General features: G+C 49.0%; 1 long non-coding RNA gene across 1 annotated transcript; it reads right to left on the bottom strand.

Moving 5' to 3' along the window:
* Nucleotides 1-12,968: 12,968 nt before the first annotated feature.
* Nucleotides 12,969-16,231, bottom strand: LOC119374108 (uncharacterized). The gene is made up of 3 exons (XR_007417901.1): nucleotides 16,086-16,231; nucleotides 15,440-15,518; nucleotides 12,969-13,075 (listed from the first exon to the last, which is right to left on the bottom strand). It is a non-coding gene; the product is annotated as an uncharacterized LOC119374108 (long non-coding RNA).
* Between the last annotated feature and the right edge of the window lie 3,681 nt (nucleotides 16,232-19,912).

Below are 19,912 nucleotides of genomic sequence, written 5' to 3'. Positions count from 1 at the left end.
ATGTGCTACTGACAGAAATACCTCCTGTGTGGATGCTCAAAAACAAAGTGCGTGTTCTTGTGGATGATGTGCCTGTGATGGCCCTGGTGGACACAGGGGCGACAATTTCGGTAATGAGTGTTTCTTTTAAAGACGTGTTAGGGCGCAAAGTTGTTTTTAAGTGGGACGAAACTTCAAAGTTCTGCGGAGTGAGTGGCGAGCCGTTGCGTCCTATTGGTGTGTGCAGTGCTGACGTGCTTTTGGGAGGTCATGTTATTACAGCGGAATTCACGATTATTCCTCGGTCGACCCATGACGTCATTCTGGGCATGGACTTTTTGCGGGAGTGTGGTGCCACTGTCGACTGCCGCACAGGGAAGATATTTGTGAGTGGTCTTCCATCAGGGCTCCTAGAAAACTCTGCGGAAGGCGAAACCAGGGCTGGGCAGTATCGCGATACAAGAGTATCGCGATAGTATTTCAGATACTTTTGAGTATCTGTATTTCTGTATCGAGATACATTTGAAAAATGTATTTGTATCTCAGTAGTGAAATACATTTACGATGTGTCGCCGGTATCGCGATACTATGCAGGACACGGGTATCTCGTTACATTGTTTTTTTGTGTCGGAAATGAGTTGAGGCGTGTTTCCAATGGGGGAATGGCGTTTTTTTCTTTTCTGTGCCAAGACAAGCAAAGGCGTGCCGCCGGTCGCCGACAGATAAGGCAATGGTTTCCCCTCAAGCACAGAATGGTCCATGCGGTAAAGCGCGCGACGCCGCAGACGACAGAATCGCGGGGGCAGTGTTGTTGGCCTCTGCCGACGAAAGTCGCTGTCTCTCAAGGTCAGTGCAGCACGCCTAATTTTTTTCGGGTGGCAAGCCATTACTTCGCGACCCCCCGCGCCGATACCGCCTTGGAACAGGCTTTGAAATGCTTCGCCTGCGTTCAGTTCTCAAAGCGGCGGCACTTCCAAAAGCAGTTCCCGTAGTCGCAGCGGAAGTGACTAGAAGATGACTATCTTTGACGCGCTTTCAGCCACCTCTCCAATGTCAGGGTGTGTTCCTAATCGATTACATGCATGAAACGGTCTTTGTGGTAGCAGGCTCCCGCACCGCCAAAGCCGACTTCGCCTGTTGCGGCTTTCTGAAATGGGTGCCGGTAGCGTCGGTGGTGGTGACAGCTTCATTGAAGCAGCCAGGGTCAGACGGCTTAGGATTCCGAAGATGGGGACAGACTTCGGATTCTGAACAGTCGGAACAACCCAAGTGAGGGCGGAAGCGTTTCGGTATCTACATGACCCGAGAAGAGATATCGCCATGCTGCAGGGCAATCCGGCTATGAAGGCGATATTTATTCACTATAACACGAATTTGTGCTCGCCTTCAGCGGTAGACAGACTTCTTTTCTTTCGTGAGTTTTGTGCTGAGGCTGAACCGACGCTTTAGAAGACAGCCTATTTGAGAATCCTACACAGCAACCTTCTCAGCAAAGCAGATCTTCAAAATAAATGTGTGCTTTTTCTCAGTTCACTGGTGTTCATTAGTGATTCGAGTGATTTGCTTCAAGTGTGCTATTGTGATGAGTGAGTGCGCGAACAATGCGGGCGTCATGTATTCGGTGCTGTGTCTTGGTGTTGGTGGCGCAAGGGTTCCAAACGCGGTGGGTGATGCTATAGAAGCACCGCGCAACGGACACGTGCGACACATCAAAGAGGAAGACGTCGGCGGGGCATGGCACGTGTGGCCGCCGCCAATAGGAAGATGGCACGGCAGACGGGTGAAAAGAGGAAGAGGAGGAGATAGAAGGCAGCGAGTCGGACTCGGACAGCTCGGACGAGACGCTGGTGTCAGGGTCTGTGCCGTCGGGTTTCGGACTCGAGCACAAAGGGCCCGACAGCGTCTGCCTCCAGGCGTCCTCGGAGACGGACAAGCCTGGAAACGGGGCGTTCCCATCGTCCGAGCAGCGGATCCGGGCAGCTGAGCCACCGTGGAGCGCAGAACTCACTGTCCAGGTTGCCGAGAGGACCCATGCTGCGAGTTGCTAGTCACGGGACGAGCCCGGGTGCCTGCCGCCAGATTCCACGCTCGGTACGTGGGCAGGAAGGTGGCCGGCCGCTTTGCCAAGACCGCCCCCTCCTGCAACCTCTGCGCCGACTCGACTTCTCGTCCGCTCCACGAGCGCCGTCGCCGTCAACGTGTCAGCGACGACTCCGCCGCCCGAGCCACCACCAGCGACTCAAAACCGGTGACTTGTTTCTCTAGAACGTCCCCTGAAACTTAGATACATTTCATAGCCCCGGACACCATGATGTTAGTTTAGGCATAACTCGACTCTATTTGGTGCTGTTGTGTGCTTTTTCCTTTTCTCTTCTTTCCCGTGTGTGTGATAAAGTTAATTTTTTGAGTGTGTTTGAAAAAATGGCTTCTTCCTTTCCCGGTCAGAGGCCTTGCCTCAACTGCAAGAAATCGCAACCCACTAAACCTGCATAACAAATTGGCGTCCGCTACGACAGGACGGGACAGGACGAAGCCATTTTTCCTACTTGCATCACTAGATAGTCACCGGGATGAGTTTGGCGGAATTCGTAGCGTTGGGCGTGCGCATGGGGTTAGAGGGCGCGGAGTTGAAAGAGTGGTCTAAAAAGCAAGAAGCTCGAGCGCGCGCAGAGAGGGCCGCAGAACTGGAAGAAAAAAGGAGAGCGCGGATCGATGAATTAGAATTTGAAGAACTAAAGCAAAGGACATTTCTGCTGAAGCTAAAGCTTGCAGATGTTTCGAAGACGCGGCTTAAAATAGAGAGCCATGAAATGCCATCGGTTAGCTCCCATGCGGAGGAGGAGTTTGAGGTGTGCGCTTGAAACGGTAGTCGCAAGGGTGGGTTGGACTCTTTGAATAAGAGTGACCTTCAATCTCACCATAACATTTCGCTAGAACCAGGTGTCCGGCTTGAAGATGGAATAGAGACGGGCAGCCAGGGAACTAGGAAAAGCTTAGCTGAGCTTGACGAAGCAGAACACGGCTTCTGGAGCAAGGAACAGAGGAGTTCTATTAAAGATGAGTTGTGCATTACAACCTCTGGGAGGAAACACACATGTACTGGAGAGGCAAGGGTACCTCTCAATGATTTCATTGAAAGAACACCAAGTGTTCTTGAGAATGAAGACGGTGAATGCCGTAGAGCGAACTCTGAGTTCGACGGAGATTCGCCAAGGGTGCTGCATGCTGCGGCATCACCTCATACGGGCATGGTGGAGGACCATGCGAATACCTTGCCGTTGAACACACACAGCTTCACTTCTCGGCTTAGTGGAAATGAGGCTTGTCGGAGAGAATCGAAAGAGAGTGCAGAAGCACATATTAAAGCGGACAAAGTAAAGACACAAGTGGAGTCATCAAGGTACGATGACGTGTTTATGCAGGATCACCTAGCTAGAAAGACCGTTAGTGTTCAAGAGCCGACAAATAAATCTGTAGGAGATAGGAACAGAAGGTCAGTCGTTTGCTCTTTGAGCCATGAGAAAGCCGATGCGTCCCTTGTGACGTCTTCGCAGACAGAAGGTAATTGCGCTGAAATATTCCATACAGGGCCATATGCTCGCTCTGGTAAAAGCGTTGCCGCTCCCAATGCAGTCATTCGAACGCCTCTGAGGCACGCATGGAAGCAACGCGTCCACTTGCATTGCGATCTTCGCCCATTAGGGGCTGCTAATTCAGCAGGGCGTCCAGGTATTGTCGCCGAGCTTTTCAGAAAGACGTGTGGACAGAAACGCGTCCAAGCGACTCTGGTGGTTAGCTCCAAGTGCAGCAGATGTGCCTTTCGTCTCGTGTGGGACGCTATCACTTAAGCGTCGAGGTCATTGACCGGTGGCTTTTCTGGGTTAGAATTCTGGGCAACGGAATGATATATCTGTATATATTTGGATTTTCGTGGTCTCGCCTGTGAACTTTTGATTTAAATATTTTGTGCAGTAATTTACCTATGTAGTGAACTGGGGTGAACTACACGGTTTTTTTTTCCTAAGTGTATATTCTGCCGTTAAGTGTGCTCATTTGAACTGCATAGTGGTCTCCATTGAAAATATGCACATAGCAAATGACCATGTGTGCATGGCAAGACACTTTACTCTGTTAGCCGTCACTCATCGAGCTCCAAGCTTTTTATAAAAAAAAACTTATCGAGGGGGGGGACTCTTGTGATGAGTGAGTGCGCGAACAATGCGGGCGTCATGTATTCGGTGCTGTGTCTTGGTGTTGGTGGCGCAAGGGTTCCAAACGCGGTGGGTGATGCTATAGAAGCACCGCGCAACGGACACGTGCGACACATCAAAGAGGAAGACGTCGGCGGGGCATGGCACGTGTGGCCGCCGCCAATAGGAAGATGGCACGGCAGACGGGTGAAAAGAGGAAGAGGAGGAGATAGAAGGCAGCGAGTCGGACTCGGACAGCTCGGACGAGACGCTGGTGTCAGGGTCTGTGCCGTCGGGTTTCGGACTCGAGCACAAAGGGCCCGACAGCGTCTGCCTCCAGGCGTCCTCGGAGACGGACAAGCCTGGAAACGGGGCGTTCCCATCGTCCGAGCAGCGGATCCGGGCAGCTGAGCCACCGTGGAGCGCAGAACTCACTGTCCCGGTTGCCGAGAGGACCCATGCTGCGAGTTGCTAGTCACGGGACGAGCCCGGGTGCCTGCCGCCAGATTCCACGCTCGGTACGTGGGCAGGAAGGTGGCCGGCCGCTTGCCAAGACCGCCCCCTCCTGCAACCTCTGCGCCGACTCGACTTCTCGTCCGCTCCACGAGCGCCGTCGCCGTCAACGTGTCAGCGACGACTCCGCCGCCCGAGCCACCACCAGCGACTCAAAACCGGTGACTTGTTTCTCTAGAACGTCCCCTGAAACTTAGATACATTTCATAGCCCCGGACACCATGATGTTAGTTTAGGCATAACTCGACTCTATTTGGTGCTGTTGTGTGCTTTTTCCTTTTCTCTTCTTTCCCGTGTGTGTGATAAAGTTAATTTTTTGAGTGTGTTTGAAAAAATGGCTTCTTCCTTTCCCGGTCAGAGGCCTTGCCTCAACTGCAAGAAATCGCAACCCACTAAACCTGCATAACAGCTATTTCTAGCGCAGCTCAGTTTGTTCTCCCAGTATGTCGATTTCGGTGTCCAATCCTTGTTACTGTTGCTGTGAAATAGTGTATTTTTATTGCAACTGATACTTGTAATTATGTCATTATTAATAATTATGTACTTTGTCCAACCCTTCCCCTGCAATGTCTTAATGGCGCTGAGGGTACTGTAATAAATAAACAATGAACTGAACGTTTCGATGCGCTGTAACATTATTTACAACATTATGCTGCACTAATAAGTGTCTTTGCGTAGTATGAGCATCCTTCAAATAAAAAAGTATTCCAGTATCTGTATCGCTGTAACTGTATTCCGGAATACTTTTTTCGTCTTATTGCAAAAGTATCTCCGAAATATCCCGTTACGTTAAAGGCAAATGTATCTCAGTATCTGCATTTTAGGCTTCCAGTTCATGTATTTTGATATCTGTATTCCGGAATACTTTTCTGAGTATCTCTGCCCAGCCCTGGGCGAAACTACATTGTGTGTTTGTAGCGATACTGTCATACTCGCGTCATCTACCGTTCGTGTGCCTGTTGTCTGTTGCGGCGCCGATTGCGACAGCTTCTACGCAAGCGTAGAGCCGATGCACGTTAACTGCGTGAAGAAGAATGTGTTGGTTCCCCATTGTGTGGCGTCTATCAACAGCGGACGCACTGGCTTATGGACCGTAAACTATTCTGCAGAGCCCGTGATGTTACCAGATGGTTTGAAATTGGCCTGGGTCAGCAGAGACCACGCGCCCTTATCGGTGGCCGAAATAACAGATGTGCCGGAAGAACCTGGAGTTCACAGTTCGGAAACGGCCCTTTTGTCAATGATAAATAAGTCGCTTAGCACAAGCGAACGGCGAACACTAGTGGGTGTGCTTTCGAAGCACGTTTCGGTATTTGACTTTGCGCAGATGGACAACATACCCTCCATCCCTGCGTCTCAAACACGCCATACCATCAACACGGGTTCGGCCAATCCGATTCGACAAAAGCCATATCGTGTTTCACCATCAGAGCGCCAAATTATCAACGATCAAGTGCAGGAGATGGTGAAAAAGGGAGTCATACAAGAGTCAGCCAGTCCGTGGGCAGCTCCAGTGATTCTTTAAAAAGAAAGATTGATCTTGGAGATTTTGCGTGGACTATCGCCGGTTGAATGCCGTAACAAAAAAAGACGTGTACCCACTCCCACGTATTGATGACGCAATAGACTGCCTACATTCGGCCTCTTACTCAGGGTTGCCACTGACTTTCGAGTAAATGTCGCCAAACGACGAGCAAAAAGTCGCCAAAAGTCGCCATTTTTTTACAAATTTCGCCAAAAAGTAGCCATTCTAGATATGTGCGGCATACCCAGTAATAAAAATTTCCACTCACGTATAGCCCCGTAGAATACAGTACCATCCAAGACCCTTAAATTATATTGACGTTTCTCGATGCCAGTGGTATCGCCCGCTTCACCATGGGAGTGCATGGCGCTGCTTCTCTGACTAGCCGCAAGATGTGCGTGGTGGCGCAAGGGTGAATGAACGAAACGCTCATGATATCCTTTCATCCCTGTCCTCTCGTTTCAAAGCTAAAAGTGTGGTATAAACCTTGGGCGAAAACCGTGAAAGCATTATTTGTAGACAGCTTTACGTACCCTTATATGAATTAAAAGGATTAAAAGGTTTATTGAAGGTAACACGACAGAATTCTTACAGGAACCGATCATTAGTGAGTCTTACACCTTTTCAGTGTGAACTAATAGGATACCGGACATCACCGACCCTTTCTTATAGTTACTTATATCTACACGCGTCAATCCGATGCGTTATTGCTGTATAACAATGTAAAATGTTATATAGCCATTGTTTTTATTGCACACACACACCGAGAACAGTGAAAAATGCCTCAATAAATAATTTTTATTGCTGAAATAGCCGCGTATCCGCCTCTCTTCGCTATTCCAAAACAGTCTTGCGAGCTGAACTGGGGGTACTGCAATGCAACAGTGAATAAGTCGCCAAGCTATTCAGAGCAGTTGGAGCTTTGGCGGAACAAATGGTCAGAACATGCGGCCAACCCGTCGTCTTGCCCCTTCAGATGCGAAACTTCAGATAAGCTTAAAGCACCTAAAGCCATAAACATATAGTCAATCACTGCCCCCTCGCGGTTTGCAAGGCAGTCCGCTTACTTACATTTTGATAGAATGTCGCTGGGGGACGTTCCAGTACCTCCTGCATCTAGATGGCATCCCGAACTAAGGATCCGACTCACTGATCTTATTTTCACAGAACATCAAATAAACGTTTTATTATCTATCTAGATGAATTGAGGAGGTGCACACGAGTTACAGGACGGACATACCGAATGACGCGTAATGTGCACATTCTAGTCGTGGGTCTAAAACCAAGAAAAATACTGAGAATGTTGCCGCTCATTCGTTGGGAAGACACTGAGCTTAGGATTCAAAACCCGGTGGAGACCTAAGCCGAAAATCACCAAAAATTCGCCATGTCGCCTTTCATAATTTTAGGTCGCCACGGGCCTCTCAAATTCGCCATTTGGCGAAAAGTAGCCACCATTGGCAACCCTGCTCTTACTTTTCCTCAGTAGACTTACGATCCGGCTACTGGCAAATTCCGATGCATCCTGAGGACAAGGAAAAGACTGCCTTTGTGACCCCTGACGGGCTCTTTGAATTTAATGTGATGCCCTTTGGACTGTGCAATGCTCCGGCGACGTTCGAGAGATTTATGGACACCATTCTGCGCGGCTTGAAGTGGAACATCTGCATGTGCTACCTCGACGACGTCGTCATTTTTGGCGGGACATTCAGTGAGCACAACTCGCGTCTGGATATTGTTCTGAACTGCATCCAAAACGCTGGACTAGTTTTAAACTCGAAGAAGTGCCACTTCGGAGACCGCCAAACCCTCGTGCTTGGGCATCTCGTCGATAAGGATGGCATACGCCCCGATCCCCAGAAGACAGCAGCCGTTGAAGCATTCAGTGCACCGCGCTCTGTCAAGGAGCTCCGCAGTTTTCTGGGACTTTGTTCCTATTTCCGACGCTTTATTCCCGAATTTGCCGGCGTCGCGCACCCTCTCACGACACGCCGATGCAGACTGCCTCTCACGTATGCCACTCAGCACTACGGACTGTGACGCCGATGACTTTGACCACCTTATAGCTTCTGTATCGCCTAATTTTCCAGACCTCGACAGTTTCAAAGCGGAGCAGCGAAACGACGCAAAATTAGCACCGCTTTTCACCACCACGTCCGCCTCTACTAATGCGCGCCATTTCTGCATGCGCGATGGACTCTTGTACAAGAAGAACCTTTCCGGCAATGGCATACGTTTTCTTCTGGTGGTGCCGGAGAGCCGTCGCACAGCCATTATGAGTGCCATGCACGACGACCCAACGGCTGGACATTTAGTTTCTGCGCGGACGCTCCACCGGACTAAAGAACGTTTTTATTGGCCTGGAATGCAAAAGTCCGTTGAGATGTATGTGGCCGGCTGCATGCAGTGTCAGCGCCATAAACGCCCATCTACTGCTCCAGCTGGTCTCCTCCAACCGATGCCACCTCCAAGCACACCTTTCCAGCAAGTGGGCATTGACTTCCTGGGCCCTTTTCCAAAAACGGCTAAGGGCAACCGTTGGATAATTGTTTGTGTCGATTACCTGACACGCTATTGTGAGACGGCGGCCGTCCCCTATACGAAACGGCCAGTGACGAGTCATTGTTCCTGCTGCAACAAATCATACTCCGACATGGCCCACCTCGCGTGATCATCAGCGACCGCGGACGACAATTCACAGCGGATGCTGTGGAGGAGCTTCTTCGTTTATGTGAATACCGCTTGCGTCACTCGACACCCTACCATCCACAAACGAATGGGCTTACGGAGCGCACCAACCGGACAATTATCAACATGTTGTCTATGTATGTCTCATCCGACCATAAGAACTGGGATGACGTGCTACCTTTCATCACATATGCATTCAGTACCCCCAAGCACGAGACTACCGGCTATAGCCCTTTCTTTTTGCTGTACGCACGTCCACCCCGGCACGCAATCGACACTGTTTTCCCTTTCTGTACTCACGAAAACGTCACAGTCGCTGACACCCTCTGCCTTGCTGAAGAGGCGCGTCTTATAGCACGATTACGCACCTTGGCATCTCAAGACAGAGCGAAAGCACCATACGAGATTCACCACCGACCTCTAACCTATCGACCCGGTGATTTAGTCTGGCTGTGGACTCCTACTCGGAAACACGGCTTATGTCAAACGTTTTTAGCCACATACGATGGACCATTTGTTATCATCACCAGACTCATAGAGGTCACCTATACCATCGCTCGCCTTACGCCAAGTGGTAGACGAGCTGCCAAGACCCAGGTGGTCCATGTCGCCCGCTTGAAATTTTTCACGCCGCGACAACCCGACTGACTCGCCCGGCGGCCTTCGTCTGGGAGGAGAGGAATGTTACGCATATGGACAAGGAAAACGAAGGCCGGTGAACGTGCTGGCCGCTCCGAGGCAGCTGAATAGGAAGACGACGACGCTGGGATATTCAACCTGTTGGCCGCTCCTGCGCTCACCTTCGCGACCAAATAAACAGCCCCTTCAGTCGTATACGTCTCGGCCTCCTTCGAGCGTAACAATATTTAGGGTTTTACGTGCCATAACTGCGATATGATTACGAGGCACGCGGTAGTGCAAGGCCCCGGAAATTTCGGCCATCTGGTGTTCTTTAAAGGGGTGGTGCAACCAAATTTGTGGCTTGCGCGTTCTTTGCTGTAAGCGTTTCCTATAGCTCCAGGAAGCATGATGCTACGCCAAGGCCCCCCCCCCCCCGCCCGAAATTTTTCAGTTTTGCTTGCGTATATATACACGCACACATACAAACGCACACACTAACATACATAATGTATGGTTGAAGCCCTCCCCCCCCCCCCCCCCCCCGAAAAAAATTCCTGGCTACGCCCCTGATGCACGCACCAAGATTAATGTATTCTCGCTAAATAATTTATTATCGCCTTTTGATGTGGACAACTTTCGGTTTCGGTTTCTGGGCGCCGAGGTTGGGCAGTGACGTAGAAGTGTAGGAGGCGTGGTCACGTGATCACACAAGGCTGTGACGCACTTAGCCAGGAAGCGATCGAAACTCGGCGAGCGATGCAGCAACCGATGCTTTGCCGGTGTTCACTACAGCCGGTACGTACGTTGCGGAAGTGGCGGAAGTCCGGAGGTCACTCACGTTACTACAGCAGATTTGGTGTGACGTCACTACAACTTTCGTTGCCCATCCTACAGATCTACGTCAGTGTCGGCGCGCTAGCGATGGGTTTCGATCGGGAGAATGGGCATTTAGGTACACTTTGGAAGTGAATTAAAATATATTCTAAACGTTTGCCGTGTCCGACCCTTCGTGTGGTATGTCCTTGCATACAGAGGAAACCCGCAACAGGCTTGTTATAGTCTCGAAATTTAATGGCACCATTCCTTTTAACGCGCACTCGGCATGCCGAGTACACCAACGAGTGCCCTAACGCTAGTGAGTATATAGGAAACTCGCAGAAGTTGCCATTAGTGCTTCTGCATCGGACTTACCTCGAGAACTGCCACCGCTGGGAAGCATCTCGCGGTGTTTATCGGCCCGCTACGTCTCCACTTGGAGTCACGTGCACTGAAACGGCTGACACGTGTGAGGTAGCCGCGCTTGCTCACACCACCGATTCAGTAGATGTTGTGGCGGTATACACGGCGACGGCGTGGCCGTACCTGCGGTAGTGAGCACCTCTTAAGTGCCAGCACATTCGGTTGTGTGTACCTTACGCGAGAGCTATATGTTCCGCGAACAGCCAACACGAAAGAATTCCTAATGGTGAGTCATTTTCTAACGCGTTCCCATAAACGCTCCCAGCTGGCTCAAGGACGGTGTTCACTAGTTTCGGTTGATAGAGGATACCTCCGTTATATTACAAGAATTCAATGCAATTGTTGAGGAACAATAACGCCGGTTGGTTCCGCGAAATTCTGACCGTAATTAATCTTAGGAGTCGGCTGGTTCAAAGCAGTCGGCTTGTTCATACTTTTTATTTGGGCGAACCTGTGCCCGAAAAAAAAAGACGCGAGGCCTGCGCGGAAAGCGCAGCACAGTCACAGCGAAAGCTGGAAGAGCGGCATTTCTAGAGCCCGTTATAAACTCTCTCGTGGCTACTAATACAATTAAGTACATTAGCAACGTACCCACTACGCCACAAATCATAATTTTTGGGAAGTTGGCAAGCACCCGCCACGACATTATTCGTTATTCTGCAGAGAAGCGAGGTACCATCTGTAAGGCATTATGTGCATTTTGTTGATGCGACGGTTGATGACGATGAATTATGGCTGAGCCCTTTGTAATGGATTGGAAGCTTTAAACGACCCAATAGTTACACAATTCATATTGTGTGACGCCCACTCGTTATTTAACTGTCCCATCACGCTTTATAACATGTATACGTTAAGCGGAGAAACGGAGAGCGAGAGAGAGAGAGAGAGAGAGAGAGAGAGAGAGAGAGAGAGAGGGGGGGGGGGGGGGGGGAATTAACTTTATTGAGACCATGGGGAAATGGATCATCGGAGGCTTATGGGCTTCCTTGGCAACCAATAGAAGTGCACTTGCGAGTAACCCACTAAGCTATAAATAATCATACTTTTTGTGAAGTAGGGAAGCATCCACTATGCAATTTTTCGTCATTCTGCGGAGAACCGTGGTACTCGCTAAACACCTGTAAGGCATTATGTGCACATTGTTGATGCTGTGGCTGATGACGATGAAGAATTATCGCAGAGGCCTTTGTAATGGGTTGGAAGCATTCAACAACCCACTCGTTGCGCAATTCGCATTGTGTCGCCCGGTTACAAACAATTTGCGTTTGTGTGACGCCGAACCTCGTTCCATGCTGGAATTTTTTTCTTATTTCCTTTTTTTTTATTTCGTGCGATAGCGGTTACGGACACCGGCGGCGGCGGCGGACAACTACGGCGCCAAAAACGGCCGTTGAAATGATCTCATAACAGCTTTCGCTGTAAAATGAAAAGACAACGTGCGGGCAATTCACATTAAACTGATAGCGGCGTGAACAGTCGTCGGCCGTCGAGTAAAGGGGGGCTACCCTGGGCCCCCCTTAACTTTAGCCCCGAGTGTCCGACTAGCGATGTAAAAACCGGCAACGACGCCATTAAGTTCTGCGAGACATAACAATCTTCAATTGAAAAATGCCCTATAGCGATCGACATACGACCGCAAACCACATGTCTTCGGTTTCATTCAGTTACGGTTACCACTTTTTCTAAATCCTTGGTTCTATTTACGTGAAACACCAGTTGAAACTCGCACGAAATGGACGAAGGAAACTTTCCTCCGTGGCTCAATTGGTAGAACATAGGACACTAAATTGAAGGTCGTGGGTTCAGATCCCACCGACGGAAAGGGTGATTTTTGATCAATTGCTTTCAGTCCCCTATGCCTTCCTTGACCTAACTGTCTGTTGCTTTCATTAGTTGCGTCTAACAAAAAAAAAAAGGGCCTCGCGAATAATTTGCCTGCTTTCACGCTCTGTATAAGATGTTACTGATGTGTACCGCATTTGAATTTTTCATCTACACGAAGCGTGCGACGGAGTAAGAAGTTTCTTTCTTTGTTAATATACGCTCTGATTGACGAGTTCTCAACATCAAGCGTTCACTACCGCTACCCCCGACAATGTGACTTGATGTTCAAGGAGACACCACGTTACCGCCAACGGGACTTGACCACTCCGTTGTCCTTCCACGTGAATTTCTTTGGATCGAACGTGTAAAGGACTGTTCCATCGGTCGCCTTGCCGAAACAGAAGAGGACGTCCCTCGGGAGTCTCGGCCTCGACCAAGGCTGTAGACGCAGGTCAACGACCTCTGGCGGGATTGCTGTCGTCCTTCCGAGAGTGTGCTGTGTGGAGAAAGCAGGTCTTTAAGCAGGCATGGGATTACCTAATTCAGATAGCATGAACGCGCGCAAGGGGGGGGGGAGGGCACTTGAAAAGCATCTTGAAACGAGATGCTCGAACTTTAGGCACCGGGTCTTACTTTCGTGGTGTCGTCCTTCTCCGCGGAAAGCCAGGGACAAGTGGCAGGCCGTTGTGAGAAGTATACGCAATTGCTTCGTTGAATACATTGCAAAGCTCGGTGTCTTTCAGGCCAAGTTTCACTGCGGTTAAACGTTGACCACCCCAACGGAAGACCGCCTCTAAGTTCGGCGATGATTGGGGCTAGTTGGCTGATATCAAAGTTATGCGCCGTTTCAATCAATCCCAACAAAGAGGACAGACGGACAAAGGTTAGCGGGACGTCCAAAGCGAGACTTTCAATGGTTTTGTTTCGTGCGTTCACATATAAATTGAGTACAAGGCATACGTGAGAGCGAAAAGAAAACCGTATACACCGTCACCCATATGACATCACGTCTTTTGTGGTTCCTCCATGAAGTACACTTCTGCAGAAGTTAAATGAATCGATGACATACTGACACACCTTTCTTCACCCAGAGAAGCCACGGTAGCTGCTTCACAAAGAGATTAGTAGGAAAGAACAAGTATGCGCTGCAGTATTGCGCATATATCCATCACTGAAATGAAGTGAACAACTTCTTGCGCTTCAGTGGAGCAAATTGGTCTTTAATTTAATTAACCGCTTAGGCGCCCAAAAATAAGCCATCGTTATTCCTATGAATTCATATATATTACAATATTCAGCTGCGGGCCCTTCAGTGTCGGAAAGCAAACGCTGTGAAGTGCGCAGGTCGAATGCTTCAAAAGCTGAAACAAGCGCTTGATTTTTTTCGAGCAACTTCCAACGCACTGCGTACGCCGCAGAAAAAAGTGCAGGCATAAAGTACGAGTGCCCGTTGTACGTCTACTTCAGGTTTCACTGCTAGAGAGTACGTGCAAAGAAAAGCAGATGAGCCAGTATTCCTCGAGGTTAACCTGAACATCCAATTTGGCGTGCGTCACGAAGACACCTAAATATACGAGCGCACCACAGCTAGGTGGGTCGCAGTCACGAAATTTAGTTCCGCTTAGGACGGGTCAGTGAAAAAGGTAGTAGCAGAAGGGGGGGGGGGGCGCAAAGGGGTTGCTATTTGAAGGAAGGCCTTTGCATATCTCATATGGGTCATTTCTGAAGGGGATTTACCGTCACATATATCACCTCGGGCGCCTTACGAAAAAAAATAATATTCTTGGGACCGTGACATATAGGATTAAGACACTCATGCATGGCCGGGCAGCCTGTTTGAAACCCCTGGTCTATACACCGAAGAGACATCCTACAGACACGCACAAGATAGCACCTACTCGGGTAGCGAGTGGGTGCTATCCCCTTGTGTATCGTCTCGGCGCATGTGAGCAGGCAAGGATGAAACACTTTCTTGGGCGAACTTGTGGCCACAAAGAAAAGAAATGACACACTCAGTGACATGATAGCCTCAAACACAATCGCCGTTCGTCAGTAACCTGATGTGCGGTAAGGCACATCAGGTTACACATGTGGCATATCTTTTACACATGTGGCATCGAAGATTCTGCAGCGTTATGGTTGGTGGCCGCGTTAGCTCTAGAATAAACTCTGTTGTTCGCATTGTGCGCGCAATCTTATCGGAAGATTATAAACGAGTCGGGAACCAAAACGTAATATAATAATTATTGGGGTTTTACGTCCCAAAACGCCGTATTGTAGGGCTGGTGTTCTTTAACGTGCTGCTAAATACACGAGCCTCGGTACACGAGCATCTGGCATTTCGCCTTCGTCGACATGCGGCCGCCGCGGCCTGAATTCGATCCCGCGACCTTCGGGTCAGCAGTCAAGCGCCATAACCACTAGACCACCGTGGCGGGTCTTACCAAAATGTGGCCTTCATCACATATGTAGCGCCGAGTTCATGGAATGTTATGCGATGTAATCCCGTCAAGTGAACCCTTAAATAAAGTACTTCTGATCAGCGTCCAACGCGTGGCGGATTTTACTAATTACGTGTAGCGGAATGAAGCTCCCATTCCTCAGTCTTTTTGAATACGGCTTGACCAGAACGCCTTTCTAAATGAATGTGGCAAACGGCCGAGCATGAAAATAGAACAGCGCATTTTTAGTATAGTTTCGTCATTGTGTGCATTCCAGACAGTCTCGATGTCGATAGAATATATTGTAATCTGAAATGCGCACATGATCAATTCTTCACCAGCTGCATATGCCGTAAATAAAGGCTCCTTAAACACTACGAGGAAGCAAGCTTCTGTTATGCACAGGAACAACATCTGACCTCACATATGAACGTGATGACCTCGAGGTTCCTCTTGTCAGCATGGATCTCGGGCATGCGCATTATCCTCTCCAGGTCCCTGCAACGAGACGTATAAGCGATGTCGCCACACGAATCGAACAACGCTTCAGGCAGGATCAAGCAAAGACGATAGATAAGCCGCTATAGCCTGTCGTCTTCATTTCCTTATACGGGCGCCGTTTGGTTCCTTTCTAATGACTCGCACACACTATTGACATTCGTGCCTGCTAGCAGAAGAAAAAATACAATGGTTACGGAGGGTTGAATTTACTGAAATGGGTTGAAGACACTGAAATTACTAATCTATACTTGATTAAATAAATGAGGTTACAGACGTTTTAGAGTAATTGTCCAGCGGGGTCAAACGAACAGCAATGTGCTTATGGCTTCTAGCGAACTAAACTAAAACAGATCGCCACTTGTTTGAGGGGATGTAACCAGTGACTGCCTTCGCTCTCGCGAGCGAGAATTTCAACACTAACAAACCAGCCCAGCATTACTGCGATGCGCTAGTAATTGCGGCGTCAGCACATTTCAATTCGCGACAGCAAAGGTTCACTGCGTGCCGACGATGCTTTTGAATAACGCGCAGATGAGGTACGTTGACGCCAGATTGCGCACTCACGGGATGTTTGTGTAGCCTAGACGAAGCAGAGGCAGCAGCCTCGGGAGCGCCTCCTTTCGCCCAGCGTCTGCGTTCGACCACTTGCTTGATAATCGCCGCGAGCACCGCAACCTCGTTTCTGCAGCGCAGTTGGGCACTGTCGATGAGCGCGTACAGCTCTTCGTACGACAACGACTGGATGTCGTTGCTGCGCGTGGAGATCTGCGGCACGTGTAAGATATATGAACTGCAGGTGTGAACACAGCGCAAGCAATTATGTCACGAGTGTGGTCGCACCCGTACCTCAAGCATGCATCGGTTCCAAACGTCACTGAACACTTCAGCGGATAGACAACCCACAAGCACACCGGAATAAAGCTTGTCCCATACAATAACTGTACGTGGTATAACAGAAGACGGGTGACTATTACGCGGGGGCACTCGTACTGGAGAGTTCAGGTACAAACTAAAATCTATGCTTGGTGCGTTATTAAACAGCTGCTAGACTAAACTCCAGCGTGCGATCTGATTTCGCGTGGACAGCGTGCGGAGGTTAGCCCAGTCTCAGAGTCTTCAGGATTACAGGACCCGAACTTCTCGCTCAACCCTTCCGCAGTCAGCCGGAATAACTAAACCTACAGTTGGATACAAGTTTAGAAGTCTGCGGCATTCCCTCCGCAAATGCACATGCCATTGGGCGCGCACTCCCATCGAGACGGACTTCACGAGCCGTAAGGCGAGTGAACCCCGCCTTCGGAGTCCATTGCCGAGTGCATGAGCGGGACCATTTCTTTAATCGCAGAGGTGATCGGCTGCCGCACCTCGGTCGTCTGGGCGGGGCCTCTCCGGACTTAAAGGGACACTAAAGGCAAATAACAATTCGTCAGAGTGAAAGCTCAATGTATGACAACGTCTAAAACGGCAGTATTATCAACAGCAGTGCCCTATTTACCGAGAAATTAAGCTAAATGTATCACACGATGAGTGCCATGAGTGGGACATTTTGCAAATGATCCCGATGACGTGGGAGAGTCTGAATACAATTAATCACTAGTAATCAAAGTAGCTGCAATAAAAAAAGAACTTTCCGTACATCAAGAGACGTAATAAAATGCTGCTTGTTCGTTTCCGTTTCATTGATGGAAAAACGAACCTCTTTGGCGTTGCCATGGGGAACGGCGCGAGTGGCTCAAAAGTTCCATTTTCGCCGAACTGCGCTTCGCCCGGCGCCCTGCTTTGCTCACGCGGTCGCGTCTCAGTGGTAGTTTCGGTATCTACTGCGGCGTGTGTTTTGCACGCTCGTGAAAGTCGCCCTGACAGAAACTTCGACAAAATACCGCATGCATGTGATGTTGCCAGATGCCCGAATGGTGCACGCTACCAGTGCATGCCGCCGTGCAGTAAAGGCGGGCAACTTTGGGCACGGCAACAGTGACGTGCGAAATACCGCTTTCAGGCAGGTGATTTGAAGTGCGCTAACGCGATGCGGACAACTAAAACGTGATTTTATTTCAAAATAAGCACTTCCTTGGCAGTTTCCCTTCGCGAACAACACGTTTCCATGGGACATGCTTAAATCTCTAAATACAGTGAAACCTCGGTGATACGAATCTCACGGGACCACCAGAAATATTCGTATGATATGAAATTCGTATCACCAGAAAGCATGGAAAATTAGCATGCGACAAAGGAAAGCTGGCGTACATTTTCATTTATTGTTTTTCAGGGCCGCAGCAACGTCAGGAAAAACCCTGAATGATTGTCAGTTACCAGGTGCGTTGTGACCCGCGACAGCAGTAGCCCATTCTAAATTTTAGCATGCTTTTTTGCGTGACACCGGAGTACTGCAGCGAAAGAAGCGCTTTGACGCGTTGGATCAAGGCCACAAAAGTGCAGAACCACGGTCCTGTGCTATGATTTTGTTACCGCGGAGGTGTTGGGGATGTTTTTTGGGAGATTTACGGCCGTTCCCGCACAAGTGCGGCCTCAGCGGTCGCGCATGTTGATGTGACGCTTGACTCCTTCGCCAATACCGTCCTCGCCTTCTTTCGGTCCTCGTCCACCTTTCATAGGATGTCTGATGCACGAGGCAGGCACATGTAAACACAGTGCAACGACAGCAGCCCGCGTCGACGCGTTAGAAAAAAAAAAGCATGGCGCTAATATCTTCTGTAATCTAAACGCGAAGGCAAACGGAGGCACATAAGAGCCTCAAAGATTCGCGCACACAATCTAGGAGGCCGTGACGCGTCTCTGAAGGTTTATTCTGAGACGTAACAAAAGTGTTCTTACACCGTGATTCTGACGATTTGGCGGCGCGGCGCGCATGCCCACGCTTGCGGTCCCGCGCTCGCACGTGCTTGGCGCGTCTTCCGCGACAGCACCTCTTCGTACCTGAGCGGTAGCGTACGTTCGTATCAAACGTCGCTGGGTGAAAATCGGTTGCAACAACCGTACTCCATTACATTGCAGGCCAGTGGGCCTTGGCCGGGACCAACGAAGAATTCGTATCATACCGAAATTCGTATGATCTGTGATCGTATCACCGAGGTTTCACTGTAATGCATTTTTCTACTGGGGGCCAACTTTCTGTGGTCATGCAGTTGAAGGTACAGAGCCGGATCGCGTGTGTGATAGCCAAATCTCAACCGTTGCTATGTGTCGAATATGAATGCGCAAACTTCTAAGTGCGCAGCACTTTAGGGACCCGGCCTGTCGTACGCTGTCGTAGCTTGGCGTAACGCAGGCAAAGCCGCGTATAAAAATAGAAAAAAGTGGAAGCAAGTGAGAAATAGAAAGAGAGAGAACGGAAAAAATAAGGAAGAAAAATAGAAAGAGCGCGAGATAAAGAGTCAGGAAAAACTAAATAGAAACGGGGAGAAAGAAAGAAAAACAGAAAAATAGAGAAAGAAAGAATGAAAGGAGGAAAGAAAGAATTTACTGTCCAGCTCCGCATTTCCTTCAGCCTTGGCACCCATAGTGCGAACCTGGCTTAATTTTTTAAATGCGAAGCATTTCTTAGCGGACATTTGACACTTTGAGCGTTTCTTCTTTCTTTCTATCTATCTATCTATCTATCTATCTATCTATCTATCTATCTATCTATCTATCTATCTATCTATCTATCTATCTATCTATCTATCTATCTATCTATCTATCTATCTATCTATCTATCTATCTATCTATCTATCTATCTATCTATCTATCTATCTATCTATCTATCTATCTATCTATCTATCTATCTATCTATCTATCTATCTATCTATCTATCTATCTATCTATCTATCTATCTATCTATCTATCTATCTATCTATCTATCTATCTATCTATCTATCTATCTATCTATCTATCTATCTATCTATCTATCTATCTATCTATCTATCTATCTATCTAGCCGCCTACATCTAGGTGCTCTCATGATCGCCTCCTTAACTTGGTGTAGACCAAAATTGGCATGGGAGGGTAAGAGAATTTGACGAATATGACTGTCGGCAGGGGCGTAGCCAAGGGGGGGGGGGGGTTGGGGGGGTTCAAACCCCCCCGAAATTTTTCAGTTTTGCTTGCGTATATAGGCACGCACACATACAAACGCACGCACGAACATACATAAAGTATGGTTGAACCCCCCCCGAAAAAAATTTCTGGCTACGCCCCTGACTGTCGGGTCATGACATGAATAACGTACGTGAAAATCCTGTTGCGTAAGTCGTCGAACTCTGTCCACCAAACACGTGTGGCACATACCCGTTTGCCACGGGCCGTGGTATACGCGTATGCGCCACAGGTGATTGACAGTTTATATCTACCGAGGAACGGCGAGAACAGGCATTGGTAATTTAAATGCGAAA

Source organism: Rhipicephalus sanguineus, chromosome 11, assembly GCF_013339695.2.
Source record: "Rhipicephalus sanguineus isolate Rsan-2018 chromosome 11, BIME_Rsan_1.4, whole genome shotgun sequence".
Lineage (NCBI taxonomy): Eukaryota > Metazoa > Arthropoda > Arachnida > Ixodida > Ixodidae > Rhipicephalus > Rhipicephalus sanguineus.
The sequence above is the reverse complement of the archived record's forward strand: the minus strand, read 5'-3'. Positions and strand labels throughout refer to the sequence as shown.